This window comes from Camelus bactrianus, chromosome 14 (assembly GCF_048773025.1).
Source record: "Camelus bactrianus isolate YW-2024 breed Bactrian camel chromosome 14, ASM4877302v1, whole genome shotgun sequence".
Classification (NCBI taxonomy): Eukaryota; Metazoa; Chordata; class Mammalia; order Artiodactyla; family Camelidae; genus Camelus; species Camelus bactrianus.
The window spans coordinates 16,167,104-16,192,803 of NC_133552.1; the positions used below are offsets into that span (position 1 = coordinate 16,167,104).

Genomic DNA, 25,700 nt, shown 5'->3' on the forward strand with positions numbered 1-25,700 from the left:
CTATCGCTGGAAAAAACTCAGGCCTGGCACCTCCTCTTCTTCTCCTCCTGCCTTGGTTTCTCTTCTTGGGGGTAATTTAGGTAAAATAAAGAATTGTGAAGGCAGCAGATTCAAACATCAGCGCAAAGCCTAATGACTTTGATGTCGAGGAAGCTGAAACCTTGCCCTGCCTTTTTTCTCTTCTGGGCTGCGCACGTGTCCTCGTGTGAAACGACCACCTTACAGCGCAGGCGCACTGCGCTTGATTAAATAAATGCCCAGGAGGACTCGAGAGCTTCATCGGCTTGCTCTTCTCACACACAGAGACTGTGTTTTAGCAAATAGCGGATACCATGGCCCACCATGATAATCTCACCCTATGGGTGGCTACACACTTATTTGCTTTGGAGGCTTCTGGCTATTCATATTTTTGTTAAGGAAAATTAAAAATTCCTGCAACACTCCTGCTGGATTAGTTTAATTGAAGTGTACCCAATCGTAAAATACAAAACAGACAAAAATTATCATATACAAATACTTATCACTGTGAATCATTGTGTATCAGGATTTTCTTGCTACTGTAAAACCAAAATAAAATTGGAAAGGGATAAATATGAGAGTTTGAGATTTGCAAATGTTAGCCACTATACATAAAAAAAGATTAAAATTTTTTCTTCTGTATAGCACAGGGAACTATATTCAATATGTTGTAATAACCTTTAATGGGAAAGAACATGAAAACAAAAATATGTATGTATATGCATGACTGGAACATTGTGCTGTACACCAGAAACTGACACATTGTAACTGACTGCACTTCAGTTAAAAAAAAATTCAGAAATAAATTGGATGGTTGGATGCTAAAGCTAGAACAAGATGCAACTCTCTTCCATCACCCCAGAATTAAAACTTCTGTGTTTGTTTGGTCAACTTCCTTTATCTTTTGGTTGACATTATTATAAGCATATGTTATATATTTAAAGCCATAAAATAAATTGTCCTAATAAAAAGACCACTTTTTTTTTTTTTTTTTTGCTTTATATGTTGGGATTTCACGTAAGATTTCATTTTTAGAAAGGATTCCCTGCTAAGGAAAGTTTGAAAATGGACTAATTTACATCAAGCTAACAGCTTCTTAATTTTCCTCTAGGAGTCCAGTCCTTTTCCCTCTTAGGTAACACACCACCAACAACAACATACTCATTTCCTGAAGATTTCCTGGTATTTCTTCCCTCTTCAATAATCTATAAAGGCTCCTTGTAGACTAGTAAACTAAGTTCAACATTTTCCGCCTGGCTTTCCAGGCAGAAATAATCTTGACTTTACTTTAGCTCTCCAAATATGTCCCTCACAGAGCTCCTCTTGTCTGAGTAAGGTAACCATGGAGCCCAGTCCCCTCTTCCTTACTTCCTGCCTTGGACGGATCTTGCTAATCCCCCTGCACTGAGCCACCACCAATCTATTAGAGTTGACGTGTGAAACGGAGCCCATTTGCCATCAGCTCTTTTCTGCACCCTGGTGTGCTCTGCATCTTGGTTCACTATGTCCTTAAATCTGAGAGTTCCCCCCGTCCCCCTTTCCCCTATCCTAATTTCTCTTTAACCTTAACAGTTCACAGACTCTTTATCAGCTCCCTGAGTTCATGATGAACTCTTCTTCCCACGGGTTTAGAATTTAATTTTGCTGGATAGCTTTCTTTGCTCTATGGCCTCCCCACCAGGATCATTAACTTCTCTGTTTCTTCACAAGCTTGTGATGACTGGAGGGATCTATTCTCGAAGGGTGGAAAGAGTTCTTAACTGCAATGACATGCCCTGAATTTAGTCTCAGTCCTGTTTGTCAGTCACTGATTCTGCAATTTTAACCAAATAACTTAAATTCTCGTAGTCTCACTTTTCCCTTTGTGAAATGGGGATAATAGTATCTGTTGTGTTTTAGAAGAAAATTGTCATGGATGGAGTGTCTGCTGCTTGGTTTGGCTGGCTACCTTACTGGAGTCACCTTGTGGGTAGAAATGATTATCAAGTCATTTGATTTCAGAAACCTGATCTTATTAAGCCACCCCGAGTTGATGGGTTATAAAAACCTGACTCATGCGGCTGGTAGTTCTCTTTGCTTCTTTTCTACATTTTCTCCCTAGGTGACCTCTCTAATCCCAAGGCTTCAGAAGCTTTTTATACACCAGTGACCCTCCAATGTCCAGGAAAATCCAGATCTCTCTACTAAGCCTCATTGCCCTATATTGAAATGGTCACTTGACACGTCCCCTGGGGGATCCACGTGCTTCTCAAACTAAACATATTCAAACTGAACTCCTCTTCACCCTGTAACATCTCCATTCCCACCCAGAGCCACATCTGATCTATTGTCCTTCTTCTTTGCTCATTTTAGTGAATAGGTGGTAACTCTTCAACCCAATTACTCAAGCCAGAATCCTGGAACTGCTCCTTCAGGCTCCTTTCCTACGTCCAGTCTATCACCAAGCTCTCATAATCCTGTCTCCTAAACATATTGTAAATCTGTCCCCTTCTGTCTACTGCCAGCACACTTGTCCAAGTGACTATTATCCCTTGACTGAACTATTGCAAAATTCTCCTCCTTGCTCTCTCCATTTCCATTTTAATGCCCCCTCCAATCCATACTTTGCATAGCAAGTAGAAGGACCTTTTTAAAGGACAAATGTCATCATGTCTAATATTATCTTTAAATTTTGTACTCAAATCCAAACTGCCCCTGAGTGGCCTCTGAGGCCCTTTGTGATCTGGTCCCTGCCTACCTCTCCAGGCTCCTTTCATGTGGACCTTCTCTCCCTCCATCCTTCCAGTCTGTATTGGCCTTGCAGATCCTCAAAACACATCAAGCTCTTTATTGCCTTCTGCCTGACAGCTTTCCCTCATTCCATTGCCCCACTTAAAGTGTCAGAAAAGCCTTTCTTAATCCTCTAATCTAACATAGCATTTAGCACAAGAAGCAGTGATGTTTTCATTTGTGTGATTACTTACCTGTCTGTCTCCCCTCTAGCAGGAAGGCAGGAACTACTTACCACTAACCTACCACTGTGTGGTGCCTGCCCTGTGCTAGAGGCCCAATAAGTATTTGATGACTGAAACAACGAATACATTTATCCACTTCATAGTGATCACATCCAATGTATTCCTTTCCCTGGTACCTGCAAAACTGATCAGAGGAAAAACGCTTGATGAGCATGGTCAATTAGAACCAAGGTGTTTGTGAAGAGTTAGGAGAAAACTTGTTCTATGAATTTTACCTCCCTGTCTCACACGAGCATTCCTCTTGATTGGATTGAGGTGGATAAATATTAACTATTTCTTCCTTCCCACTTCAGTTCCTCTGCCTTGCTAATAGGTCCTCATGATTACAAGCAATTGTGTTACTTCAGACAGTCAAATTACAATATGTACCGTTGATTGGGCAATAGAATCACTCTACTGCTAATAACAGCAATTACAACCACAAAAATTTATATCATACTTTATAATTTTCCAAGTGCCCTTAATGTGCATTATCTCATAATCTTGGAGTCTGGGCCTGAAGATGAATCCTAATACCTTGATTCATTTGGATGGTTCCCAAAGCTTCATTTGCAGCAGCTTATATCCAATCCATTACTGAAGGGAGGACCTCTCCAGTTGAATTTATGCTTTTCTATGTTGACTTTTGGTAGTTCCATCTCAAGAGAGTGACCCTTTCCTCACCTTATCTTCAAATTCTGGAGACTCTACTGTACCTTAATTTATTGACTATAATTCCTTCTAGGATTGTTGGAACAGATAATGAGATAATAATAATAACTAATATTTGCTGAGTGCTTACTATGTGCCAGACAGTGTCCTAAGTGCTTTACACATACTAATTTATTCAGTCCTATTACTTCCTTAGTTATGAGAAGCAGATAGCATTGCTGTATCCACTTAAAAAGAGAAAACTAAGATGCAAAAAGACTATATAATTTGTCTCCTTGCTAACAAGTGGGAAAATGGGGCCATGAACCCAGCAGACTGGTCCCATAGTCCATATTCTTTTTTTTTTAACATTTTTTTTATTGAGTTATAGTCATTTTACAATGTTGTGTCAAATTCCAGTGTAGAGCACAATTTTTTCAGTTATACATGAACATACATATATTCATTGTCACATTTTTTTCTCTGTGAGCTACCATAAGATCTTGTGTATATTTCCCTGTGCTATACCGTATAGTCTTGTTTATCTATTCTACATTTTGAACTCCCAGTCTGTCCCTTCCCACCTCCTGCCCTCTTTACAACCGCAAGTTTGTATTCTATGTCTATGAGTCTGTTTCTGTTTTGTATTTATGTTTTTTTTTTTTCAGGTTCCATATATGTGCAATTTCATATGGTATTTTTCTTTCTCTTTCTGGCTTACTTCACTTAGAATGACATTCTCCAGGAACATCCATGTTGCTGCAAATGGCGTTATGTTGTCAGTTTTGGGGGCTGAATACTATTCCATTCTATAAATGTACCACATCTTCTTTATCCAGTCATCTGTTGATGGACATTTAGGCTGTTTCCATGTCTTGGCTATTGTAAATAGTGCTGCTATGAACATTGGGGTGCAGGTGTCTTTTTGAAGTAGGGTTCCTTCTGGGTATATGCCCAGGAGCGGGATTCCTGGGTCCTATGGTAAGTCTATTCCTAGTCTTTTGAGGAATCTCCATACTGTTTTCCACAGTGGCTGCACCAAACTGCATTCCCACCAGCAGTGTAGGAAGGTTCCCTTTTCTCCATAGCCTCTCCAGCATCGGAGTCCATATTCTTAAGCAGCATGTATGTGACTTTATCCTCTAAGACATTTCTTCTTTAATGACATTACTCTTTAATACATTTATCAAAATTTTAAGGAGATCTCACTGTGTGCCAGGCATTAAGCTTAGTGCAGGAACATAGCTTCGCCTCTAGTAGGGAAGATAGATTTGAACAAATGGTTATGAGTGTGATGTGTGTTATGACAATGAAGGAACATTGTGCTTTCGGAGCACCGAAAGAAGATCTGGTCTAATTGGGGTCAGGGAATGCCTCTTTGAGGAAGGGACGTTTTAGCTTGAGGCCTGAAGGATATGTACACATAGGCTAAACAAAGGGGAAGTGAGAGAGATCAGCAGTGGGTCACACCCTTCCCGCAATGCTTCAGGAACTGGAGGAAGTCAGTACAGCTGCAGTTTTTAGAGCAAGGAGGCAAATGAACTGGGGAGATGGTGGAAAACAAACCAGTCCCTACTGCAAAGGGCCTCAGAGACCATAATAAGGATTTGGCGTTTTATTCTAAGGGCCTTGTGCAACTATTGAAAAGATTTGAAGTGCACAGTTTTAAAAAAGCTGCTTCAGCTGCAGTGAGGAGGAGATGAGTGGGAGGTTGCTGTAGTCTTCCAGGAGAGAGGGGCTGGCCACGTGAGCAAGGATGTGGGCGGTGGGGATATTGGGAAGTGGATGGGGTCAAAACATATCTAGGAGGTGCAATGAATAGAACTTGGTGATTGATTGGATGTGGAGCATGAGAGGGAAGGAGGAATCAAGGTTTCTGACTTGAGCAAGGTTTTGATAATGGAAATAGAAATTGATAATAGAAATGGAAGCAGATTTGGGTGAGGGGATTGATGGGATGAAAAATGAAATTTCAGGGGTGTTTAAATAGAGGCAGTCGTGTCTGGCAGGCAGTTGGATTATAAGGGTCTAAAGATCAGAAAGGAGTAATGGGCTTAGATTTAACTCTAAGATGGACATTTTTCAGGTTTACTGTTTCCAAAATTAGAATGGTCTTAAAAATAGTTTCTGTGTTAAAAATAGTGTTTTTAATGGTAAACTGTAATTGATGGTGTGTTAAAACAGAGGGTATTCAGAATTTTACAGAACCTGTAAAAACATAACTAATTTGTATTTAATGGTGTTTTGAGAAATCAAAGGAGGAGAGCCTTTAAACTACTCTTTTATCTTGAGGAGAGATTGTAATTAGTAAAAGTAAAATTCAGCACTAGCACTGAATTTTGGTACAAATATCAAACTGGTAAAGTTCAACTTAATGAGGCTTTACCGTAATTGTTCATGGGCTTGAAGTATTTGTTCCTTTTAAGTAAGTCCAAATCATTCCTTCCTCCGTTCCTACCTTGAACACAATTTTTCCTACACCATTAACTTGATCAGCAGTCTCTGTCTCCACATTACAAAGGTATGCTTTGTCAACCTTGGATAGAATAATGTGTCTTTGAATTATGGGAACTTAAATTAATAGGGTTTCAATGTGGTGTGTTTATCTTTTCCCTGAATGTGAAATGCTGAGTCTTTTCGTGTAATGGTGAGGTGTTTCACATATCCATCGCCCCCGTCTGGGGCCATCTTAAGTGGGAGAAGAGTTAGAGAATGTGTACCCTAGTTTAGAGGAAGGAAAGGACTCATGGACATTCCTTTTTAAAAATTCCATTTACTGTCTCGAAGGTGGTTTTTTTGGGCAATATAATGTTTTCCATTGTGAATTTAATATTCATTACTGTGTATATAACCTTCCCAAGTAGATTTTAACCTAGCAGGGGAGCAAGCAGCCAGAGCTCCTCCCTGCAGTCCTTGGCTCCAGGGCTTTCTGCTCCTTTTCTACTACAGCTTTCTGGATCCTTCAACAAAGGCCCTCCTGGTTTCACATAGACCACCACTTAGTATAGCTAAAGCTCAAGAGAACTTTAAAAACTTTAAAAAGAAATTTTTCTTTTAATGTGGTAAAATATACATAACATAAAATTTACCATATTAACTATTCTTAAGTGTAATGTTCAGCAGTGTTAAACAGATTTATAATGTTGTGCAATCATCACCACCATCCATCTCTCAAGGGAACTTATAAAAACAAACCTTTACTCTCTGACTTGTTCTATGAGGCCAGCGTTACCCTAACACCAAAACCAGATAAAGACATTACAAGAAAGAAGACTACAGACCAATATCTCTCCTGAACTTTGATGCAAAAATCCTCAACACAATATTAGCAAATCGAATCCACCAATGCATAAAAAGGATTATATACCACGATCAGGTGGGATTTATTCAGATATGCAAGGTTGGCTGAACATTTGAAAATCAATGTAAGGTGCCAAGTCACCTTTATCCTGCAAGGGTTAGTCTATTAGCTTTGGTTTCTTTCAGTTTTGCTTTCAGTTTTGCCTTCAGTAGCGGGCTGTGGCCTTTCCGAGGTCTCAGCCAGGAGTTTGAGCGCTGCTGTTTCACCTTGGTGTGCCTTGTGCTCCCCGCTCTGTCTCATCAGTACCCCACTGCTGCAAAACCGCGCAGAGCCTCAGCCTCCCTGCTGCTACTTCCCTTTAGTTTTCTTGCAGCCTCTGCTGTGCTTGCTCAGCTTGGGAGCTGGCAAACATCTCAAGGAGAGATTGCATCTAGCCTGCTGGGTTCTACTTCTCTGAAATTTCCTCCCCTCTAGGATTTTACTACCTGAGTCCCTTTGCTTTGGCAGCTTTGAACGCCAGTCTGTCTCCTTAGCCCAACAGAGTAATAGAGTAGCTGCCACGTCCTCTGTTCCCTGCCCTGCGAATTGGGCCAGGGTGAAGATGGAGCTCACCTTGATGTTCCTGCCTTCTCTTAGTAATCATCTGTGTTGGTCACTCTCCAAATTCCTTTATTTATTTATCTTTTTTTAAACATTTTTTTTTATTGAGTTATAGTCATTTTACAATGTTGTGTCAAATTCCAGAGTAGAGCATAATTTTTCAGTTATACATGAACATACATATATTCATTGTCACATTTTTTTTGTGGTACTGTGAGCTACCACAAGATCTTGTATATATTTCCCTGTGCTATACCGTATAGTCTTGTTTATCTATTCTACATATGCCTGTCAGTATCTACAAATTTTTAACTCCCAGTCTGTCCCTTCCCACCCCCCCACCTTGGCAACCACAAGTTTGTATTCTATCTCTATGAGTCTGTTTCTGTTTTGTATTTATGTTCTTTTTTTTTTTTTTTTTCAAGATTCCACATATGAGAGATCTCATATGGTATTTTTCTTTCTCTTTCTGGCTTACTTCACTTAGAATGACATTCTCCAGGAGCATCCATGTTGCTGCAAATGGCGTTATGTTGTTGGTTTGGGGGCTGAATAGTATTCCATTGCATAAATGTACCATATCTTCTTTATCCAGCCATCTGTTGATGGACATTTAGGCTGTTTCCATGTCTTGGCTATTGTAAATAGTGCTGCTATGAACACTGGGGTGCAGGTGTCTTTTTGAAGTAGGGTTCCTTCTGAATATATGCCCAGGAGCGGGATTCCTGGGTCATATGGTAAGTTTATTCCCTAGTCTTTTGAGGAATCTCCATACTGTTTTCCACAGTGGCTGCACCAAACTGCATTCCTACCAGCGGTGTAGGAGGGTTCCCTTTTCTCCACAGCCTCTCCAGCATTTGTTATTTGTGGACTTTTGAATGATGGCCATTCTGACTGGTGTGAGGTGATACTTCATTGTAGTTTTGATTTGCTCCAAATGCCTTTAAATGGTGTGTTCTATATTTCGTCCAGCTGTTAACAGTTTTCAGTTGGTTCAATATAAGCTCCTACGTTATGGCTGAAATCAAGTTTTCCTTTTTTGAATACAAATATCAAATGTTGTACACCTGAAACTAATATACATGTCATACTCAATTATATATCAATTAAAAATAAGTAAAAGATATCACCTAAAAAGTCTTCCTCTTTTACAATTTGCAAGTCTTCCTCTTTTACAACTCTATATTATAAATAAAAAATTTAAAAGAGCTCAAGAGACTGAAGTAAGGAAGTACACAAGCATAAAAACTGAGTTATAGATCATAGAACTCTAGTCTCAACCCAAGACTATCTTCAAGTCTTCTGGACTCAGCATTCTGTCTGGATCAAAGGTCCTTCCTGCCTCATCTTCAGTTTGGTTCTTTGGCAAAAGCTTTGTACTCAGACTGAGAAAGCCAATGTTTGGTCTCTGGACTTCTGTATAAAAATTATGTGATCCTGGACCAACCTCTTCCTTTTACCACTTTGGGCCTGTCATTAGTCAAGGAGGATGGCCATTAATGCCTGCCTGCCTTAAGTCTGTTTAGGAACAAGCAAGGCAAGTGCTTGTCCTGTCTTCCTAAGAGCTGATATGGGATCAGCTCAGCTTTGAAGGCAAGGTTCACAAGGGTGCCATCTCCATAGAGATACGGATGTTTTAACATTTTTCCAGCTCTTGGATGATTTCTCGTCATGCTCTGTTCTTCTCTTCTCCCCTGAATTGGAGCTGTGAATTAGACACAGTTATGATTGCTGTTTCCTCCCCCTGCTGGGACAGACTGTTCTGCTTAACCTCCTGAATGATAAAGAATACAGGTGTTTGGGAAGCTGGTTTGGGGTCAGGTGGGCCTGACCAGAGAAGAGTCCCTGTAGACAGGCCATCAGGGAACTCAGACTATCAGAAGAGTTTTGTTCAGTGTGGAATCTGAACAAAAGAATCATTAATGTGATTCAAAAGTTGAATGGCACTAAGTTTAGATAGCCAGAAGAATATGTAATGATTGGAACTCCACAACCTCGCATACCTTCGTGATTTCCTACCTTAATTCATGTTTCTCCTCCTAGAATTCTCTCTGTTCATATCTATTGAGCACCTACTATGTGCTGAGAACACATAGTAATACAAAGACACGAAGCCTATAATCAGGTAAGAGTGTAGCTCCTCATAGAGAAGGTGATCTAACAGTATTTCTCATCGTCCAAATGTGCATAACCTTTGACCAGCTATTCTACTTATGAGTCACTTATGCACGTAAAGCATATAGTCTAACTAGGAGTATTGACAAACATATAAATAAATGCAAAGTATACAATCCTGAATTGAGGTAACTACTGTAAAGGAAAAAAAGGTGCGTCATTCAAGGTTCTGCAAGAGAAACAGAAAAAGGAGATACATATATATATGAGAGAGAGGTATTTATTACAAGGAGTTGGCTTATGGGATTGCGGGGCTGACTAGCAAGTCTGAAATCTGCAGTGCAGGCCATCGGGAAGGGCAGGCTGAAAACTCCTGGGGAAGAGTGGGTGCTGCTGTTCACAGGTGGAACTTCTTCTGCCTCAGGGAAATATCAGTTTTGCTGTTAAGATCATTCAGCTGATTGGGTGAAGCCAATGCAGATTATGAAGATAATCTTTACTTACGGTCAGTTTAAGTAGATGTTAATCACTTCTACGGAAAAGCTTGACAGCAGCACTTAGATTGGTATTTGATTGAATAACTGGGTACTGTAGCCTAGTCATGCTGATGCGTAAAATAAACCAGCACAAGATGGTTAGAGACCATCTCTTCCTGTCACTCTCTCTGAAGAGTGGGAAACTTTTCAGGTGCCTCTAGCAAACCTCCTTTTACATCTCATTGGCCTGACTTGGGCCTCAGGGTCCATCTGGCTCTCTCAAGGGATATATGTCTCTGCACCAACAGGTACCACTGGTGTGTTGGGTTAGGTGATTTGGAACCACCCCCTGGGGATAGGATTCACTCCCAAACTATGAGGGTTCTACTCAGTGGGGGAGGAGTGGAGTGGTTACTGGGGACGCAACAGGTAGTAAGGAGAGGGACAGAAAGGGTCTAGGAACCAAGGATGTTTCTCGAGGTGCTGGTTTCAGTAACTGGGTAGATGCCAGTGGTGTAATGGAGCTAGACTGTGCTGACTCACAGGAGCAAACTGTGTGTGTCTTGTCCCAATTCTTTATTCAATATTGGGAATATTTATACCACAGAAGTTGGCAGCTGCTACAAATCAGTGTTTTTCTCTCTGGGGTTAAACCTTTACCAGCACACAGGGTAGTATCATGCCCCAAGACAGAGGCAGGTGGGTAGAAGAACAAGCTTGGTTTTTAATTCTCTGTTGGGATCCTGTTCATTTTTTAAAAACATTGAGATGAAATTGATATAACAGAAAATTTATCATCCTACTCATTCTTTTTGAAGTTCATTCAAGCTCATGGGTTTCTGCCTCTTTATTTATTCTTCATTATAATATTTTATCTTATTTTTGAGAAGATAACAACTTATATGGTTTAAAATTCACAAAGTATAAGAGAATATCCAGTAAAAAGTCTCCCTCCCATTTCTGTCCCCCAGCCATACAATTTCCTTCCCTAAGGAACACCAGCATTAATGGGTTTTTTGGTATACTTTCTAAAAATTCTTAAGTAAATAAATAAAAAGTTCTTAGACTATTTAAACATACACATACACTCTGCTTTGACCTTGTTTTTCTTCATTTAACAAAATATCCTGAAGATGGTTCCATGCCAGTACGTACAGAACTTCCTTTTTTCTTTTACAGTTGCATGTAATCCAGCTACACATGAATGTGAATTACTTTGAGCGTCCCTCCCTTGCCTTCCTATATGTCCACATATACTTCCTATGTGTGGGTATGTCTGTGGAGCCAATTCCCAGAAGCTGAATTGTTGGGCAGAGGTTGTGCATATTTGGAAATTGGAAGACACCGTTAAATTGCCTTCTGTTGGGACAGTATTCATTTACACTCTCGTTGGCTATGAGTAAGGGGCTTACTTTCTCACAGCCCCACCCACAATGTGTGTCACCAGACTTTTTGTTCTTTGTCAGTCTGATAGTGAAAAAATGATCTATCAGTGTGATTTACACTTCCTTTCCTTTTACTGTAATCAATGATGAGCATCTTTTTATGTTTATAAGATATTTCTACATCCTTTTTTTGTGAACTCCCTGCTTCTATCCTTTTTTCCATTTTTTCTATTAGGCTTTTATTATTAAATTTTGGGAATTCTTTCTGAAACAGACTCACAGATAATAGAGAACAAACTAGTGGTTACCAGTGGGGAGGGGCAAGTGGGGAGAGGTAAGACAGAGGTAGAGAATTCAAACTACTATGTATAAAATAAATAAGCTACAAAAATACATTGTATGGCAAAAGGAATATAGCCAGTATTTTATAGTAACTATAAATGGAGTATAACCTTTAAAAATTGTGAATTACTATGTTGGACACCTGAAACTTATATAATACTGTAAATCAACCATACCTAAATTCAAAAAAATTAGGAGTACTTTTAGCTGAAGGAGATAGAAGGGACATCTTTTGCGATAAGAGTTGCAAATAGTTTTTTCCCATTTTATCATTTGTCTTTTGTCTTTGTTTCTGGTGGTTTTTCTCAAGCATTTTAAAATGTTATTTTATATACTTAAACCAGTTTTATATAGTAGAATCTTTTATGGCTTCTTGGTTTTAAGTAATACATCCTCACTCCAAAAACTATTAAAAAGTATTTTAAAATGTAACCCATTTTTTCTAATACTTTTATGTTTTCTTATTTACATTTAAATCTTTGCTTCATATAAGCTTTATTCTATTTTTTTTCCCATGTGGCTATAAGGTTGCCTTAATATTATGTTTTGGATAACCCATCTTTTCCTCTGCTGTTTTATGTTTTGAAACCCATCCTTAAGGGTTTTCTTTTTCCTAATTTATTTTAATTAATTAATTATTTTTAAAAAATAGAGGTACTGGGGATTGAACCCAGGACCTTGTGCATACTAAGCATACACTCTACCACTGAGCTATATCCACCCACCCTGAAATGCCATCTTTAGACATTAAGTTATAGAAGAGAAAGCTGGGAGGATTGGTATCTGCCATTGAGACAAAAGAGAGCTCTTCCTGTCTTTGGGACAGTAGAGTCATGCTCCTTCCTGCTTGAAACAGTAGATTTCTCTTTGTTTTAATTTCCTAGTAAATATTCTGTGTGGCAAGGGTGGAATAGGGGACACGAGGACAGATGGGAAACTGCTCACAGTTTGTTGATTTTGCTGTTCCTGTTGTTCTTTTTTTAGGGAGAGGGTAAGTCACATAAATAAGAGGAGGAATTGAGTGCAGAACTAAGCTACTTTTTGGAGCCTCTGCGTTCAACTCCTCGGTTCCTTCCTTCCTTCCTTTATCAAGAAGTTCCTTGTCTATTTCTTGGGTAGCATAGATTTTGCTATGAACTATAGCTACACAGAACGAAAACAGGAATGGTGACTAATGTATTTTATAGTCCATATCAGAGAAAGTAAACTTCCTACCCATAAAATGAAACTATTTGACCACTGTTCTGGAGAACAGAGAATTTTCTCTTAACCAAAGCTAACCTTGGCTCAGAATCTGTAGATGGTGGGATGCTTCAACAGTCATTGTTTATCTGGTTAGGAGATTAAAAAAAAAAAAAGGAGGAACTGCAGACAGCTGGCAGGGTGACGGGAGGTTGTGGCTCTGTCACATGCTGGTCTCCGGATATGGTGTGGAACCAGCAAACAAGAGCCTTGGTGGTCTGGGGAGGTGAGTGGCCCAGGCTGTCTGCCCATACGGCATTGCACCGTATCCTCAGACTGGGGTGCTGAGCTGCTGAGGCGCTGGGATGGGCAGCCTAATGGAGAAGAGGGTTAGGAAAATAAAAGCAACATAATTCTCCAAAGTACTCTTAAACACCTAAAGAACCCAAATGGCCTCCCCACTTCTTCTGTCCACATCCTCTGCCTCTGTGGCCCTGTTTTAGCTTCTTTACCCTTTGTGGGGTGCTTGGTGTTAATTTCAACTTGGTTTCACCTGTATGTACTGAGGTGGGGAAAAGGAGGCCAGCAGGTAAGAGAGGCACATTGTGTTGTCCCAACCCTGTAGAATGACTCTCGGCTCCAAGTACATCCCCACCCAAGGGAAATCTTAGGTAGGGTATAAGAGCACAACCTGGGGGACCTTCAGCTGCTGTTTCCTCACTATGGATTGTTGACCAGAACTGACTTCAGCATAATAGAAGCTTGTTCTTTGCAAAACTGAGAGGTAGGGGAATCTTGTCATTGGTCTTGTTTTTTAAAATCCCAGTTCACCCCTTACCACCCTCTCATGCTCTCCAGGTGGTCCTGTGACCATCAGCACCCGATAGACGATTCCTTTACTCTTAAGGACACAAGACAGAGGAAAGGATCTTTTTTCTTGTCATAGCCACTGGCCCATCAAGTAAAAAAGGCCAACACATTGCAGTAACTCCATCCCCAAGTGAAATAGTAAACCTATATTACGTAAAGGAAGTACAAGACGATTAAGTAAGTACATATAACACAAGCACAAATTGCATCCTTAATATTTTTGCCCTTTGAGGAGCAGAAGGGGAATGAACCAGGAGAGAAAGCAGGGAGAAAAGAAAAATACAGGATATGGAACGGGCCATGGATTCAGTGCAGGAAGGTGAGTGTTGACTCTCATATACCCACCCCTTTAAAGTGTCAGCATTTTAAAAACTACTCTCTCCAGTTTTCCATTGCTTTCATCCTTAATTATAGATGGTCAGTTCTGATTGAGGCAATCAAAGCACCAACCACGGTGGAAATCATTTGCTAACCTGCAAAAGTAGAAACTAAAATTAACTACCCCAAGGGCCTATCAGAAGCCAGTTGTTATGGGCTGAATGTTTGTGTCCCCACCAAATGCATATGTTGTAGATCTAACTCCCAATGTGATGTTATTTGGAGGTGAGGCCTTTGGAAGATCATTACGTTTAGATGAGGTCATGAGGGTAGGACCCTTATGATGGGATAAGTGTCTTTACAAGAAAAGGAAGGCAGAGAGAGCATGCTCTTTCCATGTGCACGAACCAAAAAAAAAAAAAAAAAAAAGCCATATGAGGACATAGCAAGAAGTTGGTGATCTGCAAGCCAAGACGGGTTCTCACCAGAAACTAAAACTGTTGGCACCTGGATGTTGGACTTCCACCCTTCAGAACTGTGAGAAATAAATGCCTGTTGTTTAAGTCACCTAGTCTGTGGTATTTTGTTATAGCTTGAGATGACTAAGACACCAGAGACCTGGAGAACCACCTATTGGCTAAAGGTCGTGGTTATAGTAGGGGCTGGGGGGATGGAGTATGTGTGTGTGTGCGCCAGGAATCTGCATTCAAAACTCAGTCAAGAATTCCAGCGAGAATCACCAGCTGGCCTCATAGAAAGTATCCACATATTGATGTAGGCCTCTTAAATGCCAGGTTGCCCACAATACACAAAGGAATGAGTCACTAATGGTGGACTTTCAGGTGCCACTGCAAGTAAAGATTTGTTTCCCTGGGGAGAGGAAGGAATTTTCCAGTATTTCTCAAAGGAAAAAAAATTTTTTTTAATTTAAATTTTCAACTCTGCCATAGGTCAGAGATGTTTTTCCTACAAAAGATCTTTTCTGGACATATCTATGTCAAAATATCTTTTTCTCTGTTTCTTACCTCCTTTCTGACCTTATACACGTGCTAAGTGCTGCTTATTAAGTAGCTATTGCTGGGAAAGGGAAAGGGTGTGTGGTGGGGGGCCCTCCCTTTCCTCAGCTATCACAGCTTCCTTGGCTCTGCTTCTGCAGATGACAGGAGAGTCCCACCCACCATGACTAACACCCCTGTTAAAGCCCTTAATTGCTGTCCTCCTGAAGTGTCTCCGAGCAGAAGCACAAGCCTGGGCCACCCCCCCAACTCCAACTGAAAACTGATAAAGCTGATGTTGCTGGTGGTGTTGGTGGGAGTTGGTACTGAGGGTGAGGGCGGGGAGTGAATCACTTTCTACTCATTTTCTAGAATCTTCCACAGCAGAGTGCTATTCGAGAGCTGGCTAATGTAGGCTCTTATAATCAATGAAGCCAATGCCGGTTTCATTCCTAAGAACATTGTTGGTTTGGGGGCAATGAGTTGCATTTAATGAAAACAACAATTTTCCACAGCCTCTGGAAGACACAGTTTGGCTCTATTATGGTGGAAAGGGCTGGCTTTCTTTCATGTCAGCTTGATGTTTTTAAAGTTCAGAAACTTTCCTCACTATCAGTGGATTAATAACTATAGATAGAAATGTCTTCAGCAGCAGATTGAAGAGCCCTGAGAGGGTAACCAGCATTCAGAGGATTCCTGAAGCAAGAGGAACTGGTTTTCTGCAACTGGTTTTATAATGCCAGTGGGAAAACAGATTACCCCTCCCAGTGGAAGCAGTGTGGCTGGCTCGTTCTGGATTGTCGAGCCTGCCTCCTCCTCAGACTTTGCCTTGAGTCAACTGCAGTGCCATCTCCCTTGGTTTCAATTCCCTGAAATGGCTCTCCTCTGACAAGCTGGGCACCCCTGGCTGCTTCTGGCCACACCTTGCTTAGAAAGCAAATAAGCAGCTTTAATCTGGGCTCCCAAGTGGAAATAACAGATAGTCATCAAGAACAGAAAGCTCTTGCCTGGGCTTGCTCAGAAAATCCCCTTTGCGGAGGAGGGTGCAGCTGTCTCTCCAGCTCCCTGGTAATGCACCCCTTGTCAAATTATCGGGAAGTTTAATTCTGTCAAATATTAACCCTTGTCCACAAGACTTCAATTGCTTTAGTGAACAGAGATGAGGGAAGAGGTAAAAGAAAAGAGAAAGAGAAAGCACATGTAGAAAGCAAACTGAGCTAGAGATAAAGACACCAACTAAGGAAGGATCCCAAGGGGGAGGGTAGAGAATGTTAGTCGGAGGACCCAGCGGTTCAGCTGGACTCAGGCGGCTTCTAAGTCTTACTGCCTGCTCTGAGCATGCACACCAGCTGCCTCACCACTGTTGCTTTTACTTCTTGTTGTCAAGGATAGATTATTATTACCAGGTGAAAAAAAGTCAGGTTAAAAACAACGTGTGCCGTATCATTTCTCTTTTAAATATATGTTGGCATAAATATCTGGTAAGCTATAAATAAAAAATTTAAGTGTTATCTTGGACTGGTAGGATTCTAGATGAGTTTTTATTTTCTTCTTTTTGCTTATCTATATTTTCTAAAATGAATATTGTTTACAACAGAAAAGTTAAAGTTATACTAAAAAGTGAAAGGAGAGGATGAATATGGAAGTGAGGGAGACAGTGTTTTCTGAGGTCTGTGATAATCCAGATATTTAATCACACTATACATTTCCTAGTATTTTTTTTAACATTTTTATTGATTTATAATCATTTTACAATGTTGTATCAAATTCCAGTGTAGAGCACAATTTTTCAGTTATACATGAATGTATATATATTCATTGTCACATTTTTTTCTCCATGAGCTACCATAAGATCTTGTGTAAATTTCCGTGCTATACAGTATAATCTTGTTTATCTATTCTACAATTTTGAAATCCCAGTCTGTCCCTTCCCACCCCCCGCCCCCTTAGCAACCACAAGTTTGTATTCTATGTCTATGAGTCTATTTCTGTTTTGTATTCATGCTTTGTTTGTGTTTTTTTTTAGATTCCACATATAAGCGATATCATATGGTATTTTTCTTTCTCTTTCTGGCTTACTTCACTTAGAATGACATTCTCCAGGAGCATCCATGTTGCTGCAAATGGCTTCTAGTATTTTTTTAAATTGAAGTATAGTTGATTGACAGTGTTGTGTCAGTTTCTGGTGTACAGCACAGAGATTCAGTTATACATATATATATTCTTTTTCATATTCTTTACCATTATAGGTCATTATAAGATACTGAATATAGTTCCTTGTGTGAAACAGTAGGACCTTGTTGTTTACATACAGTAGTTTATATCCATAGGAGTTAGTATCTGCTAATTGCAAACTCCTAATTTATCTCTCGCTGGCCCCATAAGTTTGTCTTCTGTGTCTGTGAATCTGTTTCTGTTTTATAAATAAGTTCATTTGTGTCATTCTTTTAGATCTCACACATAAGTGATATCATATGGTATTTGTCTTTCTCTCTATGACTTACTTCACCTAGTATGATAATATCTAGGTCCAACCATGTTGTTGCAAATGGCAGTATTTCTTTCCTTTTTATGGCTGAATTGTATTCCATTGTACATATATATCACAGCTTCTTTATCCAGTCATCTGGATATCTTGATGTTGATGACTTAGGTTACTTCCATGTCTTGGCTATCGTAAATAGTGCTGCTGTGAACACTGGGGTGCATATATCTTTCCTTTCTTTAATTAAAATTTTAAATATATATCTATACAGTAGAAACTTGTTGTTTATTTTATATACAGTAGTTAGTATCTGCAAATCTCAAACTCCCAATTTATCTTTTCCTATTCACTATGTATCTTTTTGAATTAGAGTTTCCTCTGGATATATGCCCAAGAAAGGGATTGCTGGATTATACAGTAACTCTATTTTTAGTTTTTTAAGGAATCTCCATACTGTTTTCCATAGTGGCTGTACCAAATTACATTCCCACCAACAGTGTAGGAGGGTTCCTTTTTCTCCACACCCTCTTCAGCATTTATTATTTGTAGACTTTTTAATGATGGCCATTCTGACTGGTGCGAAGGGATATTTTATTGTAGTTTTGATTTGCATTTCTCTGATAATTAGCGATATTGAGCACCTATTCATGTGCCTATTGGCCATCTGTATGTCTTCTTTAGAGAAATGTCTATTTAGGTCTTCTGCCCATTTTTTGATTGGGTTATTTGTTTTTTTTATTATTGAGTTGTATGAGCTATTTATATATTCTGGAGATTAAGCCATTGTCAGTCACATGGTTAGCAAATATTTTCTCCTAATCTGTAGGTTGTCTTTCACTTCCCTGTATTAATTGCCTGCTCTTTGCAACTCAGGGTAGCCATTTGACTACTATTTACAGTTTTTTTAAGGCCTCTAATTTTTAAATCTGTAGAGCTGTGTTTCTTAACCAGAGGTGCATGTGGGAATCGCAGGGAAACTTTTTCAAAATATCCTCAAGTAGTTCTGATTCAGAATACCCAGGTAGGACTTGGGTAAGAGTCTTTTTGATAAACCTTCCCAGGTGTTCTGATCCTCAGCTCATCCTGATTGAGAATTCCCTGGTGTGTGAGATGATTTGCTGGGGTACCAAAAGAAAATACTAGGACCTCTGATTTTTTTTCCTATTGCATCCTTACAAATCTCTACTTGTATATGTATTAATATTGTATATGTACTATTGCTATAGTAAGTATGTATAATTTGCAAATAAATAAATTTACATATTTGAGGGTAGGTTGAAAATGTTTTTCTTATAAGGATGTCAATCAAAAAATTTGGAGAGCGCTGCTTCAGAGATTTCATTATGAGTGGGATAACTCACATGTCCCACCAAATTTGGAATTCTCTGGGCTGAGATAGAGAAATGTCACATGACTGCCAATGACTCGTTTTGACCTACTTTGTTTCCTTCTTGAGGTGTATTGCTATTTACTGGTCTTGTGGGCATATGATCTTCTCCAGGTAGGCTGCAGCTGTCTCGTTAGTAAATACACAGGTGTGCACATGGTCCTACTACAGAGGTCAGCATTTAGGGAGCTCTCAGAGCCCTAAAAAGGCTGATCATTATTTCATGGTTGCTGTGTGCTATACTCTTAATAGCTGCTTTGAAAAAAGCAACTAGAATGTCTTAACTTGAAAAGGGAAACAATGAATAATAATTAATAAACTAATATTGATTTAAAAATAAAATTATAGGAAAAAATAAAGAGTGAGGAATAAATCTTCTAGGTAAAGGTGGGAAATTGAACAAGCATACATCTTCCTTTTCTATTTTTTGTGAACTCCCACAAAAAAAAAGGTAGTAAATGAATTTTTTTAAAGGGAAGAAATACTAGCAACAAAAATTTTTTTAATTCCCCGTAACAACAAAATTTCAAAAACTGGAAAGTAAGAAATGTGGCCAATGACATAGCAAACAGAGGAAAACTGAGTCTTATACTAGCAGTGGAAAATTTTGAGAAACCAACAAGAATTCCCCAAAACCTCAGGGATAGGCTGCACCAGACACCTCTGGAAAAGAGGTGGGGGCAAGCTAAAACAAGAAGCAGTAATTCAAAGTTCTTTTAGGAAGCAATTAGATTCCTAGATCTCCTCCCCTCTCTGCACAGCCAGGCCAGTGCCCCTTTCCCCACCGCAGAGAGACTAGAAGAGGGGTCTGTAGATTGCAGCACATAGGGCAGAGTTGAGGACTGGGTGCTGTAGTAAAAACAGACAGGTTAAGTGAATAGATGGAGATGGGACCCACCACTTTTTTCCCGCTGTGCTCCCACAATGCCTGCAGCCAGAATTATATCCTTTGGGCATAAACCTGAAAGAATCCTCTCTGGGGAATTTGGTCTTCCCAAGAGGAAAAACTGAAGAGACTGATGTGGGCATCTGCCAACCAAATAGCCCAGCCAGAATACGCAATGGAGTCTCTGGTCAAAAGCCCCTACAGGTTCTGTCTTTCCACTCTGCTTTTCAGCCCCCATTCTTAAGTAGAAGCACACAATCCAGGTTTACCAAATACTGAAGGAAGCCCCTCACATGAAAAACAGAGACCAGAATGAACAGGAAAAAGCAACTTGGAGAAAAGAGAGAGTGTGCAGGTTGAAGAAAATGTCAAATACCGTCTAATTAATGTCCTCAGAGTTAAGATATATAACCAGCAAATACAAATAAAATATTAGAAGAAGGAGCATTCAGTAACAGATAAGACCTCTTGGAAATTAGAAATAGGAATATAAAAGTAAAACTTCAAAAAAGAGTTTAGAAAATAAAGAAGAGTAAATTTCCCTGAAATTGGAGCAAAAGAGAAAGAAATGGAAAAAAGAAAGATGAGAAAAAAGAATCTAGAACAGGAAACCTAATATATGAAAATAGATTTCCAAAAAGCGAGCACAGAGAAACCAGAAGAGAGGAAGTCATTGAAGATGTGATTCAAAAATATTTCTCGAAACAGAGGAGCATGCATTTCTAGAATGAAAGGGTCACCCAATGCCCACACAAGGATTGAAAATAGACTCACACCAAGGTGAAATCTCGGAACAATGAGGACAAAGAAAAGATGCTACAAGCTTCCAAGGAAGAGGAGAAAATCAGTCCTATATAAAGGATAATGAATCAGAATGGGTCCAGACTCTTCAACGGCAACCCTGGAGGCCACCCGGCAACAGCCTTCAAAGTTCTCAAAGAAAATGATTCCCAATTTAGAATCCTATATGTGCCCAGCCTAAACTATCTATCAAATGCCAGGGTAGATTAAAACCATTTCAGACATACAAATTTTCAAAAATTCATATCCTATACCTCTGCCTCAGGAAGTCCCCAGAACACGTGTCAATGAGGAACAAATAGAGAGATGACGGAGTCCACCCAGGAGGGACGCGTCCCTGGGATGCTGGAGAAGGGAGGTCCCAAGGTGAGAGCTCTATCTCAGGTCCAGGCTGCAGCATGTTAGAAAGCTTCGGGGAGAGATTTTTTGAGAGACTGGTGAGATTATTAGAATACCTGAATTCTGAATTAGATTCTGAAACACTTGACAGCAGACATAGACAAATGGCAAACATAAATACGCAGAAGATGAAGCTAATGGAAAACAACAGCTCCAGAGACAAAAAAAAAAACCCAAAAAAACAAAAAAAAACAAAACAGTGTGCAGGAAAGGAAGAGTTATCCTAATTTACTATAGTTCATCTGTGAGTAGTTTCCGTGGTCACAGTAGCGCACACACTGAGTATTCACATCACCAAGATTATAGTGCAGTGCGAGCCCATGTTGGACGAGTGGGAGGTGGGGAAACACGAACGTGTGTGGTGGCGGCAGCAGGAGGAAAGACACCAAATCCTTATCTTCTATCCTGGGGACAAATCAGACAATGGCCAACAATGAGAAAGCAAGGAAAAGTATTTCAAGTATGCTCATTTAGAGACTTGGAGGTAAATACCGAAAGAACTATCCAGAAAAGGTCAAAGTGTGGAAAGTGGTAAGGAGGCACTGTTTTTCATTGCAAGCCTTATAGAACTATTTGCATGTTAGATTATATGCATGTCTGACTCTCGGTGGGGGGAAAGTCCAGAAAATCAAAAAATATCTATTAATACATTCTTCAGGAAAAACCTAAGTAAATCTTTCCTCTCAGGATTTGAATTCCCCCAGCCTTGCTGGCTAGAGGCCCTCACTGCTTGCTCCTCCTTTTGGAATCCTCCCCAAAACATTCTGTGGCCTCACACCCATGCTTGCAGTCCTGAATCTGTGATTCCCCGTGATCGCTAGTCAGGACTCCTGAAGCTGAGACATGTGGGCCGCTTTCATTTTTTTGAGCGCTCCCAGCACATTAAAAAAGGAACAGTCACAAAAATGAGATTATAAAACTATGGTGAGCTTTACATTAACAAATGAATACCTTTATCAGATACCAAACTGATGTCAGAGTCTCTGAATGAGAGGCCCAGGCCGAGTGGCCTTCCGGCACCCCCAGCTCCCCCAACTCCGTGATGAGCTTGACTTCAGGAGCCTTCTCTAATTTGAGAGTCTGCCCCCTGCCCTGCCCGTTATTGTGCTATTTCCTTCCCGTCTACAAAATGTGTATTATTCTGCCTTCACTGAACTTCATTCCCTTCCTAGCAACTCCTCTGGCACTTCCTCACCCTGCTGTCACCTGTCCTTGGAATCAATATGCTCTCCATCCTCACAACCCTCATTAATTAATTAAAATGCCCTCCTCTGCCTGTTTTCCATGTTGGTACCGCATTCACATTTAATGATCATGCTCACCATTTCATTATCCAGGTCATTGATGAAATGTTGCATCACCAGGCCTAGTCTCTGTGGACACCACACTGTTATGCCCTCTCAGGTTAATAACAATCCACTGTACTCATTCTCCAGGCATGCAGCCACTCATAATTATGTGGTTTAGAATTTAAATTTTAGACCAGTGGTTTGCAAACTTGGCTGCATACTTAGAGACACCGAGGGAGATTTAAAAAATATGGATTCTGGATCTTCCCAACAATCCTATCATACTATGTTAAAAACTTGGCCCAGTTAGTGAGCCTGGTTATCTTAGATATAGAATCTTCTTTGTCTCTTCAAAGAGGAGAAAAGTAAAATATTAGAGATGGCTCTCAGGGCCCTGAGATAGAAAGACGTGGCAAGCTGTCAGACTTTAAGTTCTGGCTTTCCTTTTCTTTCATTCAAAACAGAAAAAATTTTAAGAACTTGGTCATGGACATTGTATTAGTTTCCTATTCTTGCTATAAAAAAAAAATTACCCCAGATTTAGTGGCTTAAGACAACACAAATTTATTATCTTACAGTTCTGGAGGTCGAAGTCTGACAAAGGTCTTCCTGGGCTAACATCAGGGAGTCAGCCAGGCTGTGATCCCTTCCGGCTCCTTTTCATGGCTCTTCCAGCTTCTAGGGGCCACCCACATTCTTTGGCTTGTGGCCCCATTTCTCCAGCCATGAGGAGTCCTTCTCACACAGCTCCTCTCTGGCTCTCTCCTGCCTCCCTCTTCCATTTTTAGGAACCCTTGTGATGACATTGGACCCAGCCAGATAATCAGGATAATCTCCCCATCTCAAGGTCAGCTGATTAGCAGCCATCAATTTTTGCATGTAACCTGACCTATCCAGTTTCAGGGAGTAGGACGTAGACATCATTGTGGGTGGAGGCATGCACCTTCTTCTTATCTTGTTACCACAGGGACATATTCAGTTTTCCCCTAATAATTTTTAGGTAACATAGAAGTGGATATAGAACTTCATTCTTGGAATTCTAGATAAAGTTCACAGCCCCTTTGGCACAGTCACACCCCCTGCCTCATACCTAGAGGTCCTCTCCAGGAGCCGAGGGACCTATTGTGACCGGGGTCTGCCTCCACACCGGGCTGCACAGCAGTTGCCCACCCTTTGGTTCAGGAGACCACTTTGTTAGCCCAGTGTGCCCCCACCCCCTTCACCATCGTGGGATCACTGTGTTCATCATAAGCTGGAAATCTCTTTCCCGTGGGCACTGGGTGAGGGAGGGCCTGGGACGGGAGTGGCATGATCTTCTCTGTGTTAACCTCCATCTGCTCTCAATCTCCAAGGCTGCACAAAAGAGTCTAAGCCATGAGCCCCCATCAGGGATACCCCAAGCCTTCCTCTGTTTCCCATTGATTCAGAAGCTCAAGAGGTGGGACCCAGGAATCTGTGTTCTCTAACACTCCCAGTTTAATTCTGTGTATAGTCAAGTTTGGGAACTTTCAGTTTAGAGCATTTTTTTTTTTTAGTTTAATGGATATTACTGTAAAGATTAAAATTTAAATTGTGCTCAAATCAATATGTATTAGTAGCATCTTTTTTTTAAATGTCAGATAAATATTTATATTATATTACATATATAATATATACATACTACTCTCTGATAGAAGGAAATCAGATTAAAAGAATGCTCTACTTAAAATCAATGGATTAAAACCAGATTTCCAAAAATAGCAACAGTAATAATGATTAGGGGATAATGATTCACCTTACAAAAGGCATTCGCTGTATTATTTCCTTTTAACAACAAATCCCCCTAGGCCTCTTTAAGTGTCAGTTGATTTACAAAATTTCTGTTTGATATATTGCTTTTCAGGACCTGAGTCCTGAAGGAGCTGGACTTTCAGTTTGTAGGATGTGATTGGTCTGTAGGTCTGTTGTCCAAGTCTTCTTCCCGTGGTGTCCCAGCTGCTGGTCTCTCACAGGTGAGCTATCTCGGCTTGTTTCTATGGCCCACCTCGCCCCACCTCCAGCCTCAGCCCCATGCTCATCCCTGGGATGATCCTGAGGTCACAGGAGTTTCAGGATCCCCAGCTCAGCACTGAAAACAAGCATCAAGTAGTCCCTCTGAGGTCCTCCCTTCTGATAACTGGGCTCTCAGTTTTCTTCCCCACGTTCTGGGCTACAGTTCGAGCTTCCCTTGGGGTTTCTGACCACCTTGGAGCCTTCTTCCTGCTGCCCTCAATGGCAGGCTCTGAGATGTTTACCTTGAAGCCTTAGCCATGGGCAGACCCTGAGCTTGTCCCTGACAAGACAGGCCCAGACTCACCCACTGGTGGCGCAGGACTGGCCTTGTTCTCCCATGTCGGGGATGCTGTGATGGCCCGGCCAGTCTAATACCCTCATTATGGACTCTCGGGAACGCCCACAACTCTGCTGCGAGCCAGCGCATAGCCCCGCGCCTGGGGTTTGTGCATTTGGGCTCCTTTGCAGCCTCGTGCTGACCCCAGTCTGCTGGGCTGGACCCTTAATTCCCTGTTCATTTTTGTGCTTCTTCTCCCTCAAAGATTAGAGCCTGTTCTCCATATCCTCGGCTGCCCACTGACATCCTGCTTCACACCAAACAGCCGCTCTGGATGCATCTTAATGTGAGCACTTCCCCTCCTCCCCTCTGAGAAGGGAGCCTGGCAGCTCTCCACTTTGGCGCAGAGTGAGCCTCAGGCTCCAGCACCCTCGCAGTGCAGTCCTTTGCTCTGCTGTCCATCCTTCATGAGACCTGCCCTGAGACAGGTGAGCTTCCATCTGGCCCCGAGGTGTCATGTGGCTGAGTCTCAATTCTGCTTCGGAATAAATGTAAGACCCTAGACAGTTTGCTTAACTTGTTTGATCCGTGATAGATTTGATAGGTTACTTACCATCTAAATGATCTGATCTGCTTCATAAGCTAGATGTGGAATAAAGTATGTGAAATGCCTTTTGGGTGGTGTATGGTAGGGTGCTATGACCTTTTTTTTTTTCACTTGTTCCCCAGTGACTAGTGGTCCTGAGTGACTCAGAGCCACACACATATCATGGCCAAACAGGTCCAGAAAGTCTTATTTGGGTTAAGTACCTCATCTCTACTCCCTCAGAAGTCAAGAAAGGCCTGAGCCATTTGCGACCTTTGAGGCCCTTAGTGTATTAAATAAATATTAAAAGAAT

The 25,700-nt window shown here is 40.7% G+C and overlaps 1 long non-coding RNA gene across 1 annotated transcript in view; it reads left to right on the plus strand.

The window, feature by feature from the left end:
- The window catches only part of LOC123615760 (uncharacterized), a 41,047-nt gene extending 15,581 nt beyond the window's left edge, over positions 1–25,466 (plus strand). The window contains exons 2-3 of the long non-coding RNA XR_006723435.2: positions 24,376–24,484; positions 25,067–25,466. This is a non-coding gene — a long non-coding RNA (uncharacterized LOC123615760). The remainder of the gene's footprint in view (positions 1–24,375; positions 24,485–25,066) is intronic.
- The last annotated feature ends 234 nt before the right edge of the window (positions 25,467–25,700 follow it).